The 26099-nt window shown below is 36.9% G+C and overlaps 1 protein-coding gene across 3 annotated transcripts in view; it reads right to left on the bottom strand.

Annotated features, from left to right (window-relative positions):
• The window catches only part of Akt3 (AKT serine/threonine kinase 3), a 241042-nt gene that overhangs the window by 199683 nt on the left and 15260 nt on the right, over window positions 1-26099 (bottom strand). The window contains exon 2 of one of the 3 annotated variants that reach the window (XM_085843271.1): window positions 22312-22388. The exons of 1 other annotated variant lie outside the window; for it this stretch is intronic. The gene's annotated coding sequence lies outside the window, so the exon portion shown is untranslated. Of the gene's footprint in view, window positions 1-300; window positions 363-22311; window positions 22389-26099 lie in introns of all 3 variants that reach the window. One more of the 3 variants, XM_029481052.2, reaches the window with a different exon arrangement.

Here is a 26099-nt window from a genome sequence, read left to right on the forward strand (position 1 = left end):
ACCCCAATAAAATGATATATCTTTGACCACCGTCGCCAACAAAACATCTACTTTGGTAAATACTATTTGCTCACTGATGCTCCAAAATATTGGCTCTATACCAAATCACTACGAAATGCGAGAAAATCATAGCATATGTAGCAAACTAGGTTTTCCATGTAAACGTGCATTTAAAAGCCTTAATACCATCTACTGTTCTTTTAGTTTTCACTCAGACAATTTTAATGTCCAAATGTTTTACTCCTACTATTATAAAAAAGAACCACTACCAAGTTCTACCCCAAATTCTCAATCACTCACCCGCCCGCCATCTTATGAATCCTGTGCTTCCTCTCCGCCTGTAGGTTCCACCAAAGAAGACTCTATAAAGTAAATGTGAAGACAATTATTGCCAAATATGAAAGAACAGAGAGATTCTTCACAGTTCCAGAGAGGCTAATAAAATCAGCCTTTGACTAACTTAGAGAACAGAAAGTATAGATGCAAAGACTAGAAGTAGGAACAGATCATATGCACTAGTTTAAAAAATCTAAATATATCTAATGTAGAACTGTTCTAAGTCCATTAAAATAAATTTACAATATTTGTAGACATGTATCTACATGATACATATCTGTAAGTCAACTGATACATGAAGAAAACCTCTCAAGACCACATCTGCAACCTTGCTCTTCTTCCAATATTCTCCTTCTTAACTAATGCTGTCACAGACTCACTATCAAAAGATTTCTTTCTTCCAGTATCACAGAAGCAAAATTTATGCCAAGGAGAAATAATTAAAACAAACTGATTGGATTATTTTCTGTTTGAGACACAGTGTAGAATCCTTTCCATAAATTACTATAAAGGTAACGTGAGACAGTGTTGTACAAAGTTTATATACTGAAGTCCCAATCCTCAGTGTGATATATTTGGAAACTCTTTGGGAGAGGACCTTATTCTCATGAATAAGGTCCATGTGATAGAAGTAAATCCCTTGGGGACAGAAGAACCTTTTCTTATATTTGTATTAGTCCCCATTACTAACACAAAAGTCTCTAGGATCCCTGAAATTCCCCAAGTGAAAAGACTTTTGTATGTTAATCAGGTTATCAGTGGCTGGGGTCCCTACCTAGACAGCTCCATAATGCAGACTTGTTGCCAAAAAAGGTTGTTACTTTCAACCCCTCCTCATTCTCATGCTTTGGGGAGAAGGGATTATGAATTAACAGCCAGTAATTTAATCAATCACACCTAGATAAAAATGGTAGCGAGAGAGATGGTGAAATCATTCAGCAGTGAAGAGACACACTGCTTTTGCAGAGGAATGAACTACCTTTACAGGCAAATCCTCCAGCAATACTTTTTCAGGTAACCTCCGCCTGCCTGACAACTTAACTTCAGCCTAAGGGAGACCAGGCTCTGAAGAGGGATCCCCAGCCTTGTTGCTTCCATACTCTCGCTCAAAGAAAGAAAGAAAAAGGAAAAAAAATGATGTTTTTCTGTTCATAAAATAGATTTTGATAATAATCTGCTACACAGCAATAAATAATAAATTATAAATTCAACATAAGTTATCATAATAGGGATAACATAATCAAAACCATAAGACAGGTAAAAATGTCAATACTAAAGTAAAAAATTTGACATTATGAAAATAAATATGCAACAATAAAAGAAAAACCACAAACTGAAAGATATTTACCATTCAAGTAATATAATGGTTAATATCTAGAACACCAGGATTCCAATAAATAAGTTTTAAAACGACAAATTATTCAGTAATAACAACATGTGAGAATGGAGTATAAATGACAAAAGGGCAGTTACAAGAATAACTATGTGGTAATAAATAGGAAAAAGAATTAAGAAATCCCACCATTAACTAGAAAATGCTAATTTACACATTAAACAGCAAGAAGTTGAAGAATACAATGGTAAATGCATGAAAAAAAAAAACTGGTAATTTCCATAACTGCCTATGGAAGTAAACTGACAGGAATCACTTTAGAAAGCAATGTTCAAAACCCAGTAAAAGTGAAAAATGATCACATCCAATCTCCTAAAAGTTTTCTCCTTGGAACAGCAGATATTACATTGAAGCATGTAGAGCACACACAAAACAATTACCTAAACTGCAAAGTACTGACTGTATAAAAAGTGTTTTCTATCATTTTTTTTATTGTGTATGGCTGGTTTGCCTGCCTGTATGTTTGTGTACCATGTATATGCTGGGACCCACAAATGCCAAGAAGGACACTGTATCACCTGGAACTTGAGTTACAGATAACTGAGAGCCACCATGGAGGTAGTTGGAATAGAACCTAGGTCATCTAGAAGAAAGGCCAGTACTCTTAACTGCTGAGGCATCTCTCCAATCCTGTCTTTTGCATTTAATAATAGTGACTATCTATAGTAGTTTTCCAAGGGTCAAGAAGAAAAAAAATCAAAGTAACAATCACAGTGGTCTAGCCAGTACTATCACAAAACAAAGAAACAACAAAAACTGCCTCCCAGAGAGAGCTTCCATCTCCCATCTCTCTGTGCAGAAGGCCTGCAAGTTTCTCCTACATTACCCAACTCTTTATTTGTAGGGTGACCACCCTAAGTCCATACCTATATATGTGCCCTGAGCCTGTACCCTCATTTGACTGTGCCAGCTGAGTGGACAACTGGAAGCAGCTCCTGAAAGTAGTCTTATACAGTACCAACTAGCAAAAACTACAGTAAACAAGAGTGACTATAAAACAAAATTTCCTTATTCATTCTTTCCTTAGAATTATAAAACTCCCCGTGTCCATTCAAATACAAACTGAAATGATGGAGGAAATGATGACAGAGAAAAGGGTGTATGAAAGTAGAGTTAACCAATTCTTTTCATGTTGCAAACAGCCCTTTCCCACTAAAAAGCCTTATTAGTTTCATAGAATTTCTACCTCTGACCAGGTAAGTCTGAACCATAATGATTATCAAGATCAGTCTGAATTTTTTTCTTGTACATAAGATGAGAACCTAATGGAGAATTTTAATCAAGGGATCTGAATCATGATTTAATATGAACACATTAAGAAATTCATTGATCTAAGGCTGTCTTCTAACTCTCCTCACAAAGGGATATTCAAGAACAAAGTTATACTTTCATCTCCTGAAAATTCATATGATCTCTTTCTATATAGTCTCAATTTTAAATTCCAAAATGTACAAATCTGGAGGTGTATCAACACCTCCAGAGCAGGAATTCCCATATGACTATAAGTAGTAAGTTTCCTAACCTCTAGGTTTATCATTAGAGAGCATACGAGCTAATTAATGTAATAAAAATCGGTAACCTTCAAAAGCAGGATACTCAATTACTGTGCACCAACTAAGTACTTCCTGTAGTTGTATGGCCGGAACATCAATTGTCTATTGTATCCTTTTGTTAAGAGAATGGCCAATACCTTCAATGAGTCTCAATTCTATTTAAATTAGCAAAATACAAAAAGGTACACTTTGTTTACAAACAATTAAAACCTTGAACCTAATGTTTAAGTATACAATAGCAAATAATAGTGAAACACAAAAGCATCTCATTATAAAATGACCACTACTACTAAAATGCTAAAGAAAAGAAACTAAGAGAGGGAGAAAGAGACACCATTTGATTTGAAAGTGTTTCATAGCCAGTATGCCTCAAGATCTCCATGTTAAGATCCAGGCCAGAAACTTGTGTCTTCCAGCCTCAAGATGTGAATCACAGGAACCTTCCAGTTTCAATCTGAACCTGGAGCTGACCCTGTGCCACAGCTCTCCATACCCAAACCCCACATGAAGAGAGTTGGTCTCCCAGGAGTGCTGACACACCTGAAGGCACAGGTGAGACCACCACTTCTGCTCAAATTCCTGGCCCAAGAAGGACCAGCCCAGAGCCATCAGGACGCAGAAACCAAAGAACAGCCTGAGATATAGGATCCTTCTGGTTTCTGTATGTGCCCTGGAGCTGACCCTGTGCCACAGCTCTCCATACCCAAATTCCACCCAGAGAGAGCTGATTATCCAAGAATGCTGACATACAGGCTTACAAGAGGGACAAGCCACAGTCAGCAAGATCAGCTAGCACCACAGATAACCAGATGGCAAGAGGTAATGGCAAGAACATAAGGAACAGAAACCAAGGCTATTTGGCATCATTAGAACCCAGTTCAGCCAACACATTGGTTACCCCAACACACCAGAAAAACAAGACTCTGATTTAAAATCTCATCTCATGATGATGATAGAGGACATTAAGAAGAACATAAATAAATCCCTTAAAAAGTACAGGAGAACACAGGTAAACAGGTAGAAGCCCTTAAAGAAGAAACACAAAAATCCCTTAAAGAATTACAGGAAAACACAACCAAACAGGTAAAGAAATTGAACAAAACCATCCAGGGTATAAAAATGGAAATAGAAACAATAAAGAAATCACAAAGGGAGACAAACCCTGGAGATAGAAAACCTAGGAAAATGATCAGGAGTAATAGATTCAAGCATCACCAACAGAAAACAAGAGATTGAAGAGAGAATCTCAGGTGCAGAAGATACCATAGAAAACAATGATACAACAGTTAAAGAATATGCAAATTGCAATAAGCTCCTAACCAAAAACATCCAGAAAGTGCAAGACACACTGAGAAGATCAAATCTAAGGATAATAGGTATAGAAGAGAGTGAAAATTCAAACTTAAAGGGCCAGTAAATATCTTCAACAAAATTATAGAAAACTTCCCTAACCTAAAGAAAGAGATGCCCATAAACATAAAAGAACCCTATAGAACTCTAAATAGATTGGACCAGAAAAGAAATTCTTCCTGTCACATAACAGTCAAAAGACCAAATGCACAAAACAAACTAAGAATATTAAAAGCAGTAAGGGAAAAAGATCAAGTATCATATAAAGGCAGACCTATCAGAATTACACCAGACTTCTCGCCAGCAACTATGAAAGCTAGAAGATCCTGGGAAGATGTCACAGACCCTAATAGAACACAAATGCCAGCCCAGGCTACTATACCCAGCAGAACTCTCAATTGCCATAGATGGAGAAACCAAGATATTCCATGACAAAGCCAAATTTATACAATATCTCTCCATTACAAAGGGTAATAGATGGAAAACTCCAATACAAGGAGGGAAACTACACCCTAGAAAAAGCAAGAAAGTAATCGTCTTTCAACAAACCCAAAAGAAGACAGCCACACAAACATAATTCCACACAAGCAACAATCACTATTTCTTAATATCTCTTAACATCAATGGACTCAATTCCCCAACAAAAAGACATAGACCAGCAAACTGGATACGTAAACAGGACCCAGCATTTTGTTGCATACAGGAAATGCACCTCAGTGACAAAGACAGACACTACCTCAGAGTAAAAGGCTCAAAAACAACTTTCCAAACAAATGGTCCCAAAAAACAAGCTGGAATAGCCATTCTAATATCGAATAAAACTGACTTTCAACCTGAAGTTATCAAAAAAGATAAGGAAGGATACTTCATACTCATCAAAGGAAAAATCTACCAAGATGAACTCTCAATTCTTTACAGCTAGGCTCCAAACGCAAGGTCACCCACATTCAGAAGAGAAATTTTTCTAATGCTCAAAACACACATTGCACCTCACACAATAATGGTGGGAGATTTCAACACTCCACTCTCACCAATGGACAGATCATAGAAACAGAAACTAAACAGAAACACAGTGAAAATAACACAAGTTATGAACCAAATGGATTTACTACACAGCTATTTAAAACAATGACTTCACAAAATCTGCAGACAAATGGATGGATAGAGAAAATATCATCCTGAGTGTGGTAATTCAGTTGCAAAAGACCATACATGGTAATGTACTCACATCTAAGTGGGTATTAGGCAAAGAGTGTGGAATACCCACAATACAACTCACGGACCACATGAAGCTCAAGAGGAAGGAAGACTGAAGAGCAAATGCTTCAGTTCTACTTAGAAGGGGAAACAAAATAATCAAGGGAAGTACAGGGTGGGAGGAACTTGGGAGGAAGGGAAGAGGGGGAGGGGAAAAAGAGGGACAAAATCAGGTATGGGAAGAGAAGGAGGAGATTACAGAGGGTCAGGAAATTGAACAGAGGTGTATAGCAATGGGGTATGGGGAACTGGGTGGTGATAACAACCAGAAAGACCCAGATGCCAAGAAAGCAAGAGACTCCCAGGACACCATAAGGATGACATTAGCTGAAAACCCCCCACATAGGGGGAGGTAGAACCTGTCGAGACCATATCCAGAGATTGTGCATGACCCCCCAGTTGAGGGATGGGACCACCCATCCATCTCAAAAATTTTAACCCAGAATTGTTCCTGTCTAAAGAAATGCAGAGACAAAGAGTGAAGCAGAGACTGAAAGAAAGACCATCCAGAGACTGCCCCACCTGGGGAACCATCTCACATGTAAACAACAAATCCAGATGCTATTTTGAATGCCAAGAAGTGCCTGCTGACAGGAGCCTGTTATAGCTGTCTCTTGAGAGGCTCTGCCAGATCCTGACAAATACACATACGGATGCTCGTGTACACAACCATCAGACTGAGCACAGGGACCCCAATGGAAGAGCTAGGGGAAGGACTGAAGGAACTGAAGGGGCCTTATCTGGCATAAATGGGAGGGGAGGCCCTTGGTCCTGTGAACGCATGATGCCCCAGTGTAGAGGAATGCTAGGCAGGAGTGGGTGGGTGGGTGGATGAGCATCCTCATAGAAACAGGGAAAGGTGATAACATTTGAAATGTAAACAAATAAAATATTCAATTTAAAAAATAAGAATTGATTTGAAAGCATATACAAATAGAATGTTTAAGTTTAAGAGTGGGAGACACAGAACAAAAGCACTGTAGGATTAGATTATTGTTAACTTTGGTCCCAGAGTAATTGGTATGAAGAATTATCTCATCTCATAGTATCTTTTTAGCTAGAAAATGAAAATGTGAAGAGTGGGATTCACACCCATGCCTCCACGGGAGACTGCAACCTGAACACAGCACCTTAGACCGCTTGGCCATCCTAGCTGCAAGGGAAAAAGGGCCAAGTAACATACAAAGGTAGACCTATCAGAATTACACCGGACTTTTCAACAGACTATGAAAGCCAGAAGAGCCTGGTCAGAGGGCATGCAGACTCTAAGAGAGCACAAATAGCCAGCAAAACTCTCAACCAACATAGATGGAGAAACCAAAATATTCCAGGACAAAACCAAATTCAAACAGTATCTATCTACCAATCCAGCCCTACAGAAGATCCTAGAAAAAAAACTCCAACACAAGGAAGGTAAGACAAGAAACCAAAGAAAAGACAAGATATTAAGCATCTTACAACAAAGCCAAAAGGAGAGAACCACAATCACATAAAGCCACCTACAAAAACAAACATAACAGGAACCGACAGTCAACTGTCTTTAATATTTCTCAATATATTAGGACTCAACTCACCTATAAAAAGACTTAAGCTAACAGACTAGATACACAAACAAGATCCAGCATTTTGCTGCATACAAGAAACACACCTCAATAACAAAGACAGACACTATTTCAAGAGTAAAAGGATGGAAAAAGGTCTTCCAAGCAAATAGTCTCAAGAAACATACTAGAGTTGCCATGCTACTATTCAATAAAGTAGACTTTCAACCAAATGTTATCAAGCCTTGAACTCATTGGCACAGGGGGAATTTTACTAAACAGAACTCCAATGGCTCATGCTCTATGTTCAAGATAAATAAATCTCTATTATCACTGATAAATGAGACCTCATGAAACTGGAAAGTCCTGTGAGGCAAAGGACATAGTCAATAAGACAAATCAGCAACCTACAGATTGGGAAAAAATCTTCACTAACCCCACATCCAATAGAGGGCTAGTTTCCAAAATATATAAAGAACTCAAGAAGCTAACCACCAAATAACCAAACAACCCAATCAAAAAAACGGGGTGTAGAACTAAACTGAGAATTCACAACAGTGGAATCCTGAATGGCTGAGAAACACCTAGAGAAATGTTCAAGTCCTTAGTGATCATAGAAATGAAAATCAAAACAACCCTGAGATTCCACATCACACCAATCAGAATGGCTAAGATCAAAACCTCAGGTGACAGCAGATGCTGGTGAGGATGTGGAAGAAGAGGAATACTCCTCCATTGCTGGTGGGATTGCAAGCTGGTACAACCACTCTGGAAATCAGTTTGGCGGTTCCTCAGAAAATTGGATATAGTACTACTGGAGGATCCAGCAATACCCTCCTGGGCATATACCCAAAAGATGCTACAACATGTAATATGGACATATGCTCCACTATGTTCATAGCAGCCTTATTTATAATAGCCCAGAAGCTGGAAAGAACCCAGATGTCCCTCAGCAGAGGAATGGATACAGAAAATGTGGTGCAGTTACACAATGGAGTACTATTTAGCTATTAAAAACAACGAATTTATGAAATTCTTAGGCAAATGGATGAAACTAGAAAATATCATCGTGAGTAAGGTAACACAATCACAAAAGAACACACATGACATGCACTCACTGTTAAATGGATATTAGCCCAGAAACTTAAGATATCCAAGATACAATTTGCAAAACTCATGAAACTCAAAAAGAAGGATGGCCAAAGTGTAGATACTTCCTTCCTTCTTAGAAGGGGGAACAAAATACCCATGGAAGGAGTTACAGAGACAAAGTTCAGAGCAGAGAATGAAGGAACAACCATCCAGAGACTGCCCCACCTGGGGATCCATCCCATAAACAACCACCAAACCAAGACACTTTTGCATATACCAACAAGATTTTGCTGACAGGACCCTGATATAGCTGTTTCCTGTGAGGCTATGCCAGTGCCTAGCAAATACAGAAGTGGATGCTCACAGTCATCTATTGGATGGACCACAAGGTCCCCAATGAAGGAGCTAGAGAAAGTACCCAAGGAGCTGAAGGGGTCTGCAGCCCTATAGGAGGAAAAACAGTATGAACTAACTAGTAACCCTAGAGCTCGTGTCTCTAGTTGCATATGTAGCAGAGGATGGCCTAGTCGGCCATCAATGGGAGGAGAGGCCCTTGGTCTTGCAAAAATTCTATGCCAGAGCCAGGAAGTGGGAGGGAATGGGTTGGGGAGCAGGGGGAGGGAGGAGGGTATAGGGGATTTTCAGAGAGGAAACTAGGACAGGGGATAGCATTTGAAATGTAAATGAAGAAAACATCTAATAAAAATATGTAAATCAATAAATATCATTTATAAACAGATTAAAAACAAAAATACAAAAAAGAATTCTGAAATTATATTGTTGACAGACTGGTTAGTCAAAATGTATTTTGGTGAAGTGGATTCAATCTATCAATGTCATGTACTCAAAATGTGTTTATCAATATTCATATTAAAGTATTAGGAGAAAAACTAATTCACAGTAGCAAAACATATTCATTTTTCTTCACTTTTTGAGACAGTATCTTATACTGCAGCCAAAGCTGTTCAGGACTCACTAACTGCCCCATTTTGGTCTCCAAACTACTGGAAATTCTCTAGACTCAACCTGTGAAATGGTAGGATTACAGGCATGGGCCAACCTAAAAGATACTCCTCTTTTTAAAATATACTCTATGTGCCTGAACAAATGAAGCCTTTCAGTGCTGGTCATTAGATTGATACATACATACATACATACATACATAGATTTACTTAAGACAGGTTTTTCTCTGTGTGTTCCTAGTTCTTCAATAATTACCTCATTCTGCTGCTTCTGACTTCTCTCCAAAGAACTGCCGTTGTGATGTTAGAAACTTTTGTTTTCAAATTTTCTTAGCTTCTCTTCCTCTTGTTCTTGCTCTCTTCCTTTCCCTCTCTTCATCTTAAATTAACTCAAGCTATTCTCTAGATCTCCATCTTCCTTCATCAGTCTCCCAAGTTCTGGGATCACAGGTGTACACTACACCATTATGACAATGACTTTTAGACTGTTTATATATGTCACTTTGGTTTTGTTGATGTGGCTCGGTTGGTTGTTTTAAGGCACTGTCTCTCAAATACTCCAGGCTAGCTTTAATCTCATTATACAGTAGGGGATCACCTTGAATTATGAATCTCCACCTCCTGAGTGCCTACATTATAATGTGCACTTACATGCTCAATTAGTTAGATAAAAGCTTGGTTTTTGTGCATGGTAGGCACTCTATAAGTTGAGTCTTATCTCCAGTTCACATTTCTTTCTTACCTCCTAGAAGTTCTTTCTCCTTTATCTTTAAACTTCTCCAAAAATAATTTCCATTCTTCTAAAGTATATTTAAGAAATGTTAATAATTAAATAAGTTATAATTTCTGGTATAAATAAATCTTCTGTTATTCCCAGCATAATATTAACTAGAGAAAAGTAATTATGAAACAAGAAACACAATGCAGCCATTTTAGATTGACATACAACTAGCTACTCATGGTGACTCACATCTGTAAGCTAAGCACATGGGAGGCTAATACAGGAGGATCATGAGTTTTAGAGCAGCCTGAGGTACAGGTTGAGTTCTATGGAAACTCAGGCTACATAATGAAATGCTGCCTCAAAAAAAAAACAAACAAAACCCCCAATATGTATGTATGTATGTATATATATATATATATATATATATATATATATATATATATATCTCAAGATGTATGATATATTGATATATATATATATATATATATATCAAGATGTCTGTTGAACAAAGTTATGTTATTGAAGATGATAGTAACAGCCAATAGTTATGAGAAATTACTATAAGTGAAATATTTTGCATTATTACTTAAAATTTCCTGATCACATCTCTGATAAGCAATACATCCAGATTTAAGATACAGATTTATCCAACTTGAAAACTACAAGCTTTTAAGCACTCTGGAAATGTCCGTATATACACTATAACTTCTTCCTAGGCATACTACTCTGCACTCACTTTAGTCAATAGGCCATTTGAGTTGTAGATGACAAAATGTGGGCAGCAAGAAGTGCCACTGTTAGGCTGGCCCACTAATAAATCTGTCCTAGGTGGTCTTCTATGTCTTTTCCTCTTCTGGCTTGGTGCAAATAAGCATGCACTGACAGGAACCATTTGCAGAAGAACTGGGACCATGGAGAACCAGTATACCATTCAGGAATACTACACTTGCTTTTTACTTTGCTCAGCAAGATATAAATTCAAGTTATATGCGTGTGTGTGTTTATAACTCTATCTAAATGATTGTAAGTCAAAGCAGTTAACTTCAATAATCTATTGCCTCAAAAAACATAAACTCTTAGACTAGATTAGTCAGGTATATTAATAACTATTATACATACCTACACTAAAATAGTTTAAAATAATGTTAAGAAAAAACAACAGCACTTTAAGCTGGAAAGATTACAGAATATTAGCACTTGATTTGAATCATGTTGAGGGTTATACAAAAGCTACAAAAGTAAACATTTCATGATAATGTACAACTAAAGCATTCAGAGGCCATGCACTATGAAACAAAATATGGGGAAGGCTGAAGCTAGAATAGTAGTTGGTGCTGCTCACTAGTGCTAGGTTAGGGCATTTGTATCACTTTCCTAAACAAAAGAGCGCTACCAAGAACATGGAGTAGAAATTAATATAAGCCATCCAGTGATAGAAAACAATAGGACAAGCCTAGCCAAATGTGGTAGCTCATGGCTCTAATCACAAAACTGGGAAAGTTGAGGCAGGGGATTAGGAGTTCATACAGGTAAGTAAAACCTAGAGCACTGGTTCTTAACCTTCTTAAAGTTGCAACCCTTTAACAGTTCCTCATATTGTAGTAATCCCAACCATAAAACTATTTTGTTGCTATTTCACAGCTGTAATTCTGCTACTGTCCTTGACTGTGATGCAAACATCTGATAAGCAGGTTAGCAGATATGGGACCCCTTAAGGGGTTGTGACCCACAGGTTCAGAACCAGTGGCTTCAAAGCACACATATCACAAACATATCATATAGATTTAATAATTTGAAAAATTATTAATGCTTACTAATCACCCCTTCATATAACTTTCAGCTAAATGTCTAGCTCAGAAAATAGGAGGGACACTGATGAAACCTTACTTGGTATTTCATGACCAAAGCTGAGCAGGGTTGAGTGAGGAAAATAAAGGTCAACAGTAACTGTTTTGAAGCCCAAGCACCTAGAGAAGATAAACCAGCAAAACCAAGACAGAGCAGCCAACACAGAACTGTTCTGAAAAAAAGCATTAGTCAATTTTGAGTCAGGCTAAAGTAGAGGCAATGTTCCTATCTCCTATTTACTAATCTGTTTCAATTTAATAATTCAATCAAGAGATCCAAGAGTCCTCATTCTACCAATAAAAAATTAAGCATAGGATTCTACAGCAAACATCAGACAGCAGTCAGAGAAACAGGTTGAATAAGAACATTAATCAGTAAATTATAATCACTGCTAGCATAATGAAAATTATAATTAAATATAACCATTATGTTCTAACTAAATATGTTACTACCCATTGTCTCTCCCACATCCACCATCAGATTCCATTCTAGAAGTTTCACAGAAAAAAAAAAATCAATAAAGTCTGTAAAACCTAACAAAACATATTTTGAAATTTTATTATATAATTTTTTTAAATTTCAGCACCTCAAAACTTTTTATTTTCTTTGCTCTATGTATTTCTCAAAAAACAATTTATTCTTAAAGAGGCATTATTAATAATATACCCTTTAGGAAATGATGCTAAACAGCTTACTGTTCAGTAAGCTTGTACTCAGTAAAATTTCCCTTTTCTCATTTAAAATTCACAGCAAAATATATGCAAAAGCATATAGGGCTATGTTACATTAGCTGCTAAATATCCTGATTATATTTTAAAAGCTACTTTAAATACCAAGGATCACCTTACTCTGGCTCATTAAAACAAGTTTATATAAACTTTATGAAATCCCAACCATAGCCTTCTACATGTGAGTATATAAAATTCTGCTGATTATAGCAGAGTGCATTCTGTTTCCCAACTCAAGTAGGCCCTAAAAATGTAATACATCATAGGACACCTAACTCATATCTTTGTAAGTGCAGACTATTCCAAACAAAGCATTAAGCCAAACTGCTTTACAAAAAAGCATGAGCAAAATAGGGCTGTGAGTAATTGTTCGACATGGGTATTTCACAATATACATGGGATGTGTACATTGGCTTTATGCTAAAGACAAAAATTAAAAACAAATGATTGAAAATTCTTTTCCCTGCTCCTCTCAACAGTTCAGGTAGTGCTGTCCAGAGTAACTTATTTCAGTCTCCTTCCCTCAACACAGACAAGAGGAAGGAAACACAGTGTCATGGAACAGGGTAAAGAACAAATTGTGCCCCTCCAGGCTTAACTCAGTAGCTATGGGCTGAATCAACATGTTTGTCTGCTAATCTACAGTTGAGCTCATTTTATATACTTGAAAGAAAACATTTTTAAAATGTAACTAGAAAAAATAAAATTTTACTTTGTTAGCAAATTTAGTCAGGTCCTTTGTACAAAAAGCTCAATATAAATAAAATAAATTTTTCACTTAATCAAAATGTTGATTTTCTTTTTCTTGACTGAAGAAGATTTAAAGAAATTCAGGTTCTATAACATTTGATCTAAGGGTCAAGGACAGTACTGCTTCTTAGCTTTGCCAAAAGTGTTTGAAAGTCGCTTCCTGTACTAGGGAATGGTCACTGTTCTTGGACAAACAATAATGAAAGCCATTTCTTTTTTTTTTTTTTTGATTGCTGAATGTTTTATTTATTTATTTTTATTATGTATTTATTTCATTTACATTTCCAATGCTATCCCAAAAGACCCCCACACGCTCCCACAGCCACTCCCACTTCCTGGCCCTGGTGCTCCCCTGTGCTGAGGCAGATAAAGTCTGTGCGACCTCTATAACCACCTTGATCACTCTTTCCTTTGAAACTCAGTGTTGGCCAAAGCAAAGGCTATGATTATAATCCTAAGGAAAAGTGTGACCTTTTAGTTGTCATTACATTTCTATTCATTTACTTGTGGGGAATTGTTAATTTATTAAGATGTCCTGAATGATAATTATATGCTAGATACATAAGATAAAAGTGAGCAAAAGAGCTTTTAGTTCAGCTGAGATTATAGAATTTATCCAAATACATAATCTAGGCCACAAGAAGAGGAAACTAAAAAGCTAGGAACATGATTTAAGCTGGCAGTCATCATTATAAAGAACCCCTTTAGCAATGGCAACTAGACTGAACTTAGCTTTGCAACCTACTAATTATAAAATGAGAAGGGTCTTTGCAGACTAAGTCTCATGTAGTCAAGGTTAGCCTCCAACCTGACGTGCTGTATGCAGCTAGATACTTTTCAACTTTTCATCCTCTTCTTTCCACCTCCTGAGTACTAGAAGTACAGGCATGTGCAACAATGCTAGGTTTAGGCAATGCTGAAAACTCGACCTAGATCCTTGTGCACACTGAACAACCACTCACCTTACCTCCTGAGCTACATCCTTAGCACATTACTCAGAATTGTGTACACACACACACACACACACACACACACCTTCCTTTCTATCATTCCAGAAATAAAAAGGCCAAACTATGGGAGAAAAGAAGAGTTTGTACAGAAAAGGACAAAATTCATATGGCTCTAAAAATAAAGCAACAGCTTGAATAAAGCAAGCAGACATCAAGAAATCCATTTTATCTCGGTAGGAAGAAAACTAATGACCACCACCTCTATTTTATTTTCACTGAGAACTAGATTTCACAACTCAGACCATTTTCTAACAATAAAGTCAAATGGTCAAATAACCTCAATCCTACAAACACATTAACCTAGCCTTTTAAAAATAGACATATCAGCTGGGCGTGGTGGTGCACGCCTTTAATCCCAGCACTAGGGAGGCAGAGGCAGGCGAATTTCTGAGTTCGAGACCAGCCTGGTCTACAAAGTGAGTTCCAGGACAGCCAGGGCTATACAGAGAAACCCTGTCTCAAAAAAAAAACCAAAAAATAAAAAATAAATAAATTCAATAAACGTATCACAGTCATATAATTCAGGATTCAAATCAAACAAAAATCAAAAACAAAAACAAAAAACCCACCAGAACAAATGTTTTGAAATTATCTTAAAATAAAACTTTTAAAAGTAAAAGCAAATCAGGAGTGACTACGAAACTACAAGAATAGTAAATGGACATCTAGTTCACAGTGTAAGAGGTTAGATAATTAAGAAAGTAAGAAGGAAGACAAAAGTGTGGATGGATACTTTGATCCTCTTAAAAGGGGGAACAAAATACTCATGGAAGGAGTTACAGAGACAAACTGTGGAACACAGACTGAAGGAATGACCATCCAGAGACTACCCCACCTGGAGATCCACGCCATAAACAACTACCAAACCCAGACACTACTGTGGATGCCAACAAGCGCTTGCTGACAGGACCCTGATATAGCTGTCTCCTGTGAGGCACTACCAGTGCTTGACAAATACAGAAGTGGATGCTCTCAGCCATCCATTGGACTGAGCACAGGGTCCCCAATGAAGGAGCTAGAGAAAGGACCCAAAGAGCTTGAAGGGGTTTGCAGCCCCATAGGAGGAACAACAATATGAACTAACCAGTACCCCCAGAACTCCCTAGGATTAAACCACCAATCAAAGAAAACATGGTGGGACTCAAGACTCCGGCTGCATATGCAGTAGAGGATGGCCTAGTGTGGGGCAGTGGAATGCGGTCATCAATGGGAGGAGAGGCCCTTGGTCCTGTGAAGGTTCTATGCCAGGGGAATGCCAGGGCCAGGAAGCGGGAGTGGGTGGATAGGTGGGTAGGGGGTTTTCAGAGAGGAAACCAGGAAAGGGGAGAACATTTGAAATGTAAATGAAGAAAATATCTAATAAAAAAATTGAAACAAAATTTTAAAAAGACAAGAGACAAATAAGGAAATAACAGTTGCATCATGAATAATTAAAAAAAGAAAGTATTTCAAAGCACAAAACTGCCACTCCAAAAATATAAATATATACATACTATCATCAACTCATATAGAACATGCCTTAAGATCTAGGAAAACAGTATTCCCTACTAACACATACTACAAAAAAGGAAAAATGAAAACAAAAACTTAAAATGTATATATTCTTTCAGGTCCAGTAGCTAGCTGGAGTGATTAAACTACTTTAATTTCACTTAATCATCACAGCTACTACTCTCTAATTACATATATTCTACTAAGACCCAATAAATGTAAAGTACTTAACCAAAGTGACAACACAAAAGTGGTAACAGAATCAATGAATCTAATCATCACAAATGAAAGATCTTTCCCCCTACAGGAAAAAATACAAAGTTATTAGGTCTTTCTAAGAATTCAAAAAGCTTTACTTCATTGCTGATTTTTCAAAGTTTGGTCTAAGAATCTAGCTAAAATTAATTCAAAAAGGAAGAATCAAGTTTTAAACAAGTATGTGACAAATAGAAGTTAGAACACATCCATAAATTTAATACTGATGGTAATTTATTTTCAAGTATTCTTTTCCATTTCACGATCAATACCATCCAAAAAAAAGCATTCACTATATATCCTCTCCTGATAAATATTAGCATATAAGCAACACGAAGGGTATAATGTATAAGAGAAAGAGAAGAAAATGAGACCTACATTTCAAGCTTTCTGATTTCTCCATTAGTAGACAGTCCACTGATGGTTTCAACTTCTCTAAGACTATGCAGAAGGTGGATATGGTGAGACGTAGAATTACAGCACTCAGAAGGCTGACACAGAATTGCAGGAGTTTGAGGTTTGCCTGAATTTCATGTTAATTACCAGTTCAGCCAAGTCCAAGCAAGACCATGTGTGTGAGGCGGGGAGGGGGGGGGAGGGGGGGGGCGAAGAAGGACAGCCAAAGAGAAAGAGGGAGGGGGACAACACAGAACAGCATAAATTAAAGCAAAATCAAAGTTTAGTTGCTCAACTACCCACTCTGTGAGCAACGTTCTTGAGTTCTCTAATTTTGCTGATGTTCACACATTTATTTATGTTCTCCTAATATCATTTAAGTGTCTTTTTGGACAATCCTGGAAGGTTTTTTTTTCCAGCTTTCTTTTAAATTTAGTTCTTATTATTGTGTGTATGGTGTGTGAAATCAGGTATGGAGCAATATATGGGAGTCAGAAGACAACTGTCAAGTTGATGCTCTCCAACCATCCTCGTGTGAGCTCCAGCGAGTGAACTCAAATCAGCCTAGCACAAATGCTTTATCGGCAGAGCTATCTATGCCAACCCACTTTATTGTTTGGGGGCTTTGTGTTTTGACCCTCTTATGATGTCTATTTGTTCCTGCTGTACTTAACTGTCAGTGAGTCCCTCTACCAGCTCTTGTTTGGTTGATTTAAACTTTCGTTTTTATATTTGTGATTTCCCCCATGTACAATGGTCTTGGATTTTTGGGCTTATATTTAATCATAAGACACTGAAAAGAAATGGTTGAAATATTAATATAAAGAAAGGGCTTGACAACTGGGAGCTCCAGTGGTAAGCTACCAGCATATGAAGATGCTGGTATATCTTCAGTTATACACAGAAGGTGGGCAGGACAGGTGTAGCTGAAGTTCTGGGAAAAAAGTAGAAAATGACAGCCCAAAGTTCCTCAGTTCAGATGTATATTTCACCTTGGTTTCCCTGTTTTAACCTAATCAGCTATCTACTACCTGGTTTTTTAACCTAGGCACGTTCTCTATGACTATGCAAAGAATAAACCTTGATCTCCTAAATCTATGGGTTGAGTTCAAACCAACTATGCATCTCAAAAGTAAGTGAGTAGAACTAGAGGCCTACACCTGTTAGTTTCTGACTCCTCCCTTCCTTACTATCTGGAGTCTTCAAATGCTGAGGTACTTGAAAACTTGAGAAAAACATAGCACTATACTTTATATGGCTAGCACTGTGCCTTACAGACTATAATGTTTACTCATTGGAGTCCATCATTGCCTGTCCACTAGCATGATTTTTTAAAGATAAAAATTTATTTCTGCCTTCTGTGGTAATCTCTTCTTATCTCATTCTTTTTCTTCCATTTTGATAGGGATAGGAGAAAGAAAAGGAGATAAATGTTTGCTATTATTGTATGTCTGTTATTCAGACCTGCTAGAATGCGCCTCTAAGATCAGGATCCAGACTGAAGGGCTCATTACCAGAGTGAAAATCCCTCAAAGTGTTATAACATCACAACCTTCCATCAGATTCTATCTACACATAGATACAGAAAGAACAGTGGTTGGTGTACACTGGGAGAAGAATAAGAGTCTGATGATTAATGAATACAAACTTTCAGTTTTCCAAGACAAAAAATAAAAAATAAAAAACAACCCAACAACTAAATTATATAAAGTCATAAGGAATGGTTGCACTACAATAGAACTGATAAATGGCAGTGAACTAAACCACTTTAAAAAGGCAAATTATATATGTTTATGTATATAAACTTCCCTATTCAAAGACTCTTTCATCAAAGATCACCCCTGCAGTTATCTTCTTTACCCACAACTTTCTAACACATATCATGGCTTACTTCCTTCATAACACTTATCACTACATGAAATGTTCCTGTTAATTACTTGTTTATTATCTCTATCTTCCCATTAGAGAGTAGGCACCTGGGACACATTCCAACAGTAACTACACACACAGTAATAAGAATATGATAGGATAGAACTCAATGAACATTCACTAATTAATAAATAAATTAAGTGGCCAGGTACTAGAAGGCTTAGGCAAAAGGAGTGATTGAGCAACATAATGAGTGCTGGATGGAGAGGGATGGAAAGAGGAAGGCACAGGTGGATGGATTGGTTTCTGGGATTCAAACCAGACATATTGAATGAGAACATTAGTATCCCTAGTCATTGATTTAAAGAATAAAAAACTTGCCTTCTGTTAACTGAATAGCACCTCCTCTATTTACATAGCTACTATAGCTACAGAAAGAGAGGAAGACGGTCATTAATAATATTTGGAGAAAGGGGAATCTAAACGCCCTCCTCTGGCTTCCACAGGCACTGCACATGCATGGTGGCCATATACTAATATATATAAAATGAGTCAATTTTTCAAAACTGAAAACAAATAGTTACAACATGGGAAAAGAACTAATGAGACTGCCAGCTTGCACAACCACTATGAAAGTCTATTGTGGAAGTTCCTTAAACCAAACAAACAAGGTACATAAAATTGTTTGTGTATTAATAAATATGACATGAATGTATAAGTTAACACTGTAGACAGAAAGCAAAGGGAACCAAATGCAAGGATATGAGAAAAGAGAACAGTGGTGTATGCAAAGGAATATATTCAACATATAATATATGTATGTGTGCATATACATATATATGTAAAGAAGCTTGAAATTTTTAAAACTAATAAAACATATAATTAGATATACCCTACAACCCGGCTACACAACTCCTGTATATAAGCAGTAAAACCTTAAACATAAAGATACCAACACATGCTTCTTTACTGTGCTCCCCCCTCTAGGCAGTTGGGGGACAGAGGACAGGGGACTAGTGTATTGAATATAGAAGAAGCTTTGGGGAGGAAGAGATTGAGGAGAGAGGAGTGTAGGTAACAGAACACATGACCTGAAAGTAAAATAGAGTACTATTTGGGGGGAAGGAATAAGTAAGAAAGGGATATAAACGATGTCAAAAGGTAGGTGGCAGGCTAGGGGATGACTTAAAAGTGAAGTATAATAACATATACATATAAAATTGCCATGATACAATGCATTACTTTGTATGAAACTTTAAAATAAAAATATCATTTATGTATTAATGTATTTTATAATAGAGTATAATATTCTAATATAAACAAATTTACAATGATTAAAACTGCTTTTTTTTCCCCCCCGAGACAGGGTTTCTCTGTGTATCCCTGGCTGTCCTAGAACTCACTCTGTAGACCAGGCTGGCCTCGAACTCAGAAATCCGCCTGCCTCTGCCTCCCAAGTACTGGGATTAAAGGCGTGTGCCACCACCACCTAGCCAAAACCATGCTCTTTTATATAATATTTCACTTACAATATATGAAATGAATAATCCAACACTAGAAAAGATTCTTAGACTTGTAAGAATTAAAGATATCAGAAGCAGAGCTGGCAAAATGGCTCAATAAATAAAGAACTGACAACCTAAGTTCACTCACCAGGACCCACATTGTAGGAGAAAAGCCTACTCTCAAACTTGAAATGTGATCATTTACTTATTAAAAACTTAGAAGTGCACTGTAAGTGTTATAAGTAACGCAAATAGTATCCATGATATACATACCTACAAATTATATATAATCACACATATATACACATATACATACATATATACACACATATATATGAATGTGTATATATATATATTTAAAATATATATATGTGTATATATATATATATATATATATATATATATATATATATATATCAATGTCTCCAGTCTATCTCTCTACCTGTGTGTGTTTATATCAATCCTCCACAATTATAAACACTACTATATTCCCATTCTAGTGTCCCACTTTCCTAACTTATAATATTGACCATTTCTAGAACCATTCTGCTCAACCTCCTTGGCCAGGAAAGATTATTCAGTAAATTCTCCTAATTCCTCTCCCGTTAGTTCCATTGTGCTACCCACTTAATAGAGAGCATGGTTCAGGAATCCTAGCACTGCCCTGACTCTGTGCAGAACACAGATTGTTTGCATACCTTTGATCTGCTTTTGCCCTTTCCCTGCCCTGAAATCTGTGCTACCTGTGAACTTCTAGAGATTTTTTTTTCTTTATTTATTCATTAAATACTGATTAACAGGCTGCATGTTGAAGTAACTAGCAAACAGCTCCTAATCTTGGGAAGTTTTCAATAAATAGATATTTATAATGACCAAATACAAAGCCATAAGAAGGCAAAGATCAGGCACTGTTGGAATCTAACAAACAAGAGCAAACATTCTAACTTTGAAAAGACTGTGAGCTATGGAAAAGTACTAAAATGATACTAAAATTTAGCCTTGAAGGAGATTTTCACTGACAAAAAGAAAAATATAGCAGTGCCAACCAGAAACTAGCATAGGTTAAAATACAGAGAAAAAAAATACAGTTGCAGAAATGTGTAGTTAGCATAAGACATAATTCAGAATGCTAACAAGTAATTAAAAATTTTTTTCTGATACAAAGACAATAGAAGCTGTAAAGACAGTCACTCAAGAAAAGATATGAGCTCAACAGCTCTGTATTTCCCACTAGTATCTAAGCAGTGACTGACAAAAAAAAAAAAAAAGGAAGAATCCACAAGAAAAGAAAAACTTTCACCTTTTCTACTATTAGGGGGTTTTAAGTCTTCTTGTCTAACAGTTCCAACCTCCCCGAGTTGGTACTAATAATTCCTATAAGAATTACATTAGAGAGCAAATAACAAAACTTACATTTTATATCTATATTTTGAAACACATGCCTAGCAGATTCTAGTATAGCAGTAGTAGACTAATTAACAGCAAATTAATCCATTTAAATATAAGACTTTTAATTCTGTATAAAATAATTCTTTAAAAATTACTTAAAGAAAATTAAAAGAAATGGAACATTTTAAAGTGCATGTTGATTAAAGAGGATTTATTCCAGAATGACAATTCACACATCAATATATTAGAAGAAAAAAATGGTCATTTCAATATAAACAGTAAAATATTTCAGAAAAACTGAAAAACCATTACATAAAACTCAGCACATTAGAAAGAAGGACTGCAGTCTGATGAATGGTAGAAGTGGAAAAGTGACAGCTAACAGAAAACTTGTGGTAAAATATACATTCTCTTATTAAACACTGTATTAGAGACCCTTCCCAGTAAAGCATGACCATAAAAGAGAATTAAAAGGCATGCAGGAATGTCCAACCTCTACATATTTCAGCATGATTTTGTCATCTACAAAGTTCACACACAAACTACACAAGTTAAATAACAGAAAATGTTGGGCAGTGTTACAACTATTCTTAGCCACAAGTACCCCTTGAGCCACAAGATGGCTATGCCTGATTTGTAGAAATGAAGAAAAGAAGAATTCTGGTTCTTTAAAGATAACTTGAAGAGAGATATATTTTCCTGGTAAAGTATTTGTCTTGTACATACAAAAACAAACTAACATTCCTAAATAAACTGAATGAAGCTGCAAGTCAGTACACACAACTTCACTCTTAATTGGAAACACCTAAGTATATGCCTGCGTCACAGCAACTTCACAATTCCTTAACTCCATGAAACTTACCTATGAAAGCTTATCACTTGATGGTATTCTCTCTATTAGGTTCTCTTGCTTACAATTTTAAAATAAGTGTATGAAAACTGTAAAAAAATAAAAAATAAAAAAACTAAATTTCATATTACAAATACATTAATTAAATCTCTAATTTTCACAGCCATTAGGAAATAAATCTAAAATTGGTTGTGGTACACATGTGTAATCCAGGAAGTAGAGGCAGTAGGATTGAAGTTCAAAGCCAGTCTCACTATAGAGCAAATTCAAGGCCAGTCCTGGTTACATGGAACTGTCTCAAAAATAATTGAGAACTGTCTCAAAAAATAAGAAAAAAAAAAAAAAAAAAAAAACAAAACAACTTTAAACTACCTAATTCACTGTTTCAATAGTTGCAGCATACTTCTCTAACTGAACATAGGGCTTACACAGTCACCATCACAGCTATCTACTCTCTATGGAGAAACGCTGTGCTGGGAGTAATCAGGACACCACATTGTTGCTTTCATTCTTCTTATCCACTTTATAGCTTATTTCTATAAAGTGATTTCATAAGTAAAACATAAACAAAGGAACACAAATACAAAGTAAAGAAAAATGAAAGACTCTCAATCTTTTGCACCTAAAAAGAAAGTTTCGCTTTCCACAACAAATTATATAATTTTACTAGATCAACAATAGCACAAATAACAATATAGCCTGCTTTCAATCCTTATATTGCTACAGTGTATTTTGCATAACAGGATTTAGCTCCTGTGAGACAATTTACAGACACAACTGTTACATTACCAAATCTACTTTAACTCAACCATTTCATATAATGCAAGACAAGTATTCTATTGACAAACATGATGATATTATAAATACAATATAAATAAGAAAAATGGTTATTTGAAGACACAACTGATTACAATACAAAGAAACAATAGAAAGGTTCAATCTGTTAGATACAAAAACAATACAGGGATAACAAATTTACACAGGTATCATTTTATCAATGAAAATGTTTACAGTAAGTTATCTCTTAAATCATATTGACTTCCCAAGTCCTATTATGAATTGACTACTGAGACATTAGATCGTAATATGTTATCAAAGAATTGACTCTCTACATTCATAAATTACTACTTAGTGCTACAGTTGGAGTGTGATAAGGACACCCAAGCATCTTTTGTGATGTTAGATTTGGAGGCAGCTTGCAGATGTGGTAAAAATTTTGAGAGTGACACTAGAAGTCCTTAGGATCACTGTGCCATGCTCCTCATGAGTAGTTCTCCTAAGATCACTTTAGTTCACACAAGAGAACACTTATAAAAGAGCAACTACCGCCATTCTTCTCCTCTCCCTGTCTCCTGTCCTCAAATGTGATGGCTTGTACAGCCACAGAGTTATCATCAGCCACCTGACAGGGAACTTACAAGAATGCTGAGTTCATAAAGGTGACAAACGCTTAAGCCTCCAAAATACTAACTAAACTAAATAAACCTCTTCTTTTTACAAAGTAGCTTTCAGGCATTTCATCACAGCATTAAAAAGTAGGCTAAAAGCTTGTACAACCACTCTGGAAATCAGTCTGGCGGTTGCTCAGAAAATTGGACATAGTACTACCGGAAGATCCAGCAATACCTGGCCATATACCCAGCAGATGTTCCAACAGGTAATAAGGACACATACTCCACTATGTTCATAGCAGCCCTATTTATAATAGCCAGAAGCTGGAAAGAACCCAGATATCCCTCAACAGAGGAATGGATACAGAAAATGTGGTACATTTACACAATGGAGTACTACTCAGCTATTAAAAACAATGAATTTATGAAATTCTTGGGCAAATGGATGTATCTGGAGGATATCATCCTTAGTGAGGTAACCCAATCACAAAAGAAGTCACTTGATATGCACTCTCTGATAAGTGGATATTAGCCCAGAAACTTAGAATACCCAAGATACAATTTCCAAAACACAAGAAAATCAAGAAGGAAGACCAAAGTGTGGATACTTCATTCCTCCTTAGAATAGGGAACAAAACACCCATGGAAGGAGTTACAGAGACAAAGTTTGGAGCTAAGACAAAAGGATGGACCATCCAGAGACTACCCCACCTGGGATCTATCCCATAATCAGCCACCCAGACACGATTGTATATACCAGCAAGATTTTGCTGAAAGGACCCTAATATAGCTGTGAGTAATATAGCTGAGTGAGGCTATGCCAGTGCCTGGCAAATACAGAACTGGATGCTCATAGTCATCTATAGGATGGAACACAGGGCCCCCAATGGAAGAGCTAGAGGAAGTACCCAAGGAGTAGAAGGGGTCTGCACTCCTATAGGTGGAACAACAATATGAACTAATCAGTACCCCCAGAGCTCATGTCTCTAGCTACATATGTAGCAGAAGATGGCCTAGTTGACAATCATTGGGAAGAGAGGTTCTTTGGTCTTGCAAACTTTATATGCCCCAGTACAGGGGAAAGCCAGGGCCAAGAAGTGGGAGTGGGTGGGTAGGGGAGCAGGGCAGGGGGAGGGTAGAGGGAACTTTCGGGATAGCATTTGAAATGTAAATAAAAAAGCTTTACTACAGAGCAATTGTGATAAAAACTGCATGGTACTGGTATAGTGACAGACAAATAGACCAATGGAATAGAATTGAAGACCCAGAAATGAACCCACACACCTAAGGTCACTTGATCTTCGACAAGGGAGCTAAAAACATCCAGTGGAAGAAAGACAGCATTTTCAACAAATGGTGCTGGCACAACTGGTTGTTAACATGTAGAAGAATGCAAATCGATCCATTCCTATCTCCTTGTACTAAGGTCAAGTCTAAGTGGATCAAGGAACTTCACATAAAACCAGAGACACTGAAACTTATAGAGGAGAAAGTGGGGAAAATCTTGAAGATATGGGCACAGGGGAAGAATTCTTGAATAGAACAGCAATGGCTTGTGTTGTAAGATCGAGAATTGACAAGTGGGACCTCATGAAACTGCAAAGCTTCTGCAAGGCAAAAGACACCATCAATAAGACAAAAAAACCACCAACAGATTGGGAAAGGATCTTTACCTATCCTAAATCAGATAAGGGACTAATATCCAATATATATAAAGAACTCAAGAAGGTGGACTCCAGAAAGTCAAATAACCCCATTAAAAACTGGGGCTCAGAACTGAACAAAGAATTCTCACCTGAAGAATACCGAATGGCAGAGAAGCACCTGAAAAAATGTTCAACATCCTTAATCATCAGGGAAATGCAAATCAAAACAACCCTGAGATTCCACCTCACACCAGTCAGAATGGCTAAGATCAAAAAATTCAGGTGACAGCAGATGCTGGCGAGGATGTGGAGAAAGAGGAACACTCCTCCATTGTTGGTGGGATTGCAAGCTTGTACAACCACTCTGGAAATCAGTCTGGCGGTTCCTCAGAAAATTGGACATAGTACTACCGGAGGATCCAGCAATACCTCTCCTGGGCATATATCCAGAAGATGTCCCAACCGGTAAGAAGGACACATGCTCCACTATGTTCATAGCAGCCCTATTTATAATAGCCAGAAGCTGGAAAGAACCCAGATGTCCCTCAACAGAGGAATGGATACAGAAATTATGGTACATTTACACAATGGAGTACTACTCAGCTATTAAAAAGAATGAATTTATGAAATTCCTAGCCAAATGGATGGACCTGGAGGGCATCATCTTGAGTGAGGTAACACAATCACAAAGGAACTCACACAAAATGTATTCACTGATAAGTGGATATTAGCCCAAAACTTAGGATACCCAAGATATAAGATA

The sequence above is a fragment of the Mus caroli genome, unplaced genomic scaffold (genome assembly GCF_978045245.1).
Source record: "Mus caroli unplaced genomic scaffold, Mus_caroli_1 scaffold_1, whole genome shotgun sequence".
Taxonomy (NCBI): domain Eukaryota; kingdom Metazoa; phylum Chordata; class Mammalia; order Rodentia; family Muridae; genus Mus; species Mus caroli.